Genomic DNA, 1,349 nt, shown 5'->3' on the forward strand with positions numbered 1-1,349 from the left:
TGTATCACAAGAGACCCATCCACATTTCATTTCATCAGCCCCACCTAGACAGATTGGATACTACTCAGTGGAGATTCTACCTTCCTTCACACCCTCTGAATCTAGGTTCCCATTGTGTCTTTTAAGGAGTATTCTGGCTGTACTTCTTCCAAGACAGATTTGTTTGTTCCTCTGGCAGTCAATTCATGGTATTTTCAATATTCTTCTCCAACACCATAACTCAAATGCATCAATTCTTCTACAGTCCTCCTTATTTATTGTCCATCTTTCACATGCATATGTTGTTGTTATTGTTAAGAGCTGCTGAATCTGTTTTGATTCATCCATAAGAAGTAATTGATGATACCATGGCTTGGGTCAGGTGCATCTTAGTCCTCAAACCGAGACTATTGCTCTTCAACACTTTAAAGAGGTCTCATGCAGCAGATTTGCCTAATGCAAGTTCATAGGATTTTTTGACTGCTGCTTCCATTTACATTGATTGCTTATCCAAACAAAGTGTGAAGACCTTGACAGCTTCAGTCTTTTCTCTGTTTATCTTGATGCTATTTATTGGTGCAGTTGTGAGGATTTTTGTTTTCTTTACATTGAAGCACAATCCATACTAAAGGCTGTGTGGTCTTTGATCTTCATCAGTAAGTATTTCCAGCTCTTTTCGCTTTCAGCAAGCAAAGGTGGTTCACCTGCATATTGCAGGCTGATGAGTCTTCCTTTAATCCTGATACCTCATTCTTCATATAACGCAAGTTTATCTGATTATTTCTTCAGCAAACACATTGATTAAGTCTGGTGAAAGGATGCATACCTTTCTTTATTTTCACCCATTTGATGTTCCCTTGTTCTGTTTACAAAACTGCCTCTTGGTCTATGTGGAGGTTCTTCATGAGCACAATGAAATGTTCTGGAGTTCCCATTATTTGCAGCGTTATCCATAGTTTGTTTGGTCCCATACAGTCTAATGCCTTTGTATAACCAACAAAGTACAAGATCTGTATGACATCAGAAATACTATCCCTCATTCCACGTCTTTTCTGAACTCAGCTTGAATTTCTGGCAGCTCCCTGTGGATGTATTGCTGCAGCCATTTTTGAATTACCTTCAGCAAAATTTTACTTGCATGTGATGTGAATGATATAATCATGATACATACAATGATATGATAGTACAACACAGATACAGGAGGAAGCCTTAGACTCAGAGAAAATTCCAGCCCCTAAGGATGATGTCCATGGTCTGATATGTTTCAGCCTGGATTTACCTTTCTGAATCCTTCTGATGATTGCCTAACACTTCCTAGGTAGCAAAGCCTCTCTCATCTTGGCTGGTTGGCATCCTTGCGCAAGTCCTTA

Source organism: Chrysochloris asiatica, unplaced genomic scaffold (assembly GCF_000296735.1).
Source record: "Chrysochloris asiatica unplaced genomic scaffold, ChrAsi1.0 scaffold00090, whole genome shotgun sequence".
NCBI classification, from domain to species: domain Eukaryota; kingdom Metazoa; phylum Chordata; class Mammalia; order Afrosoricida; family Chrysochloridae; genus Chrysochloris; species Chrysochloris asiatica.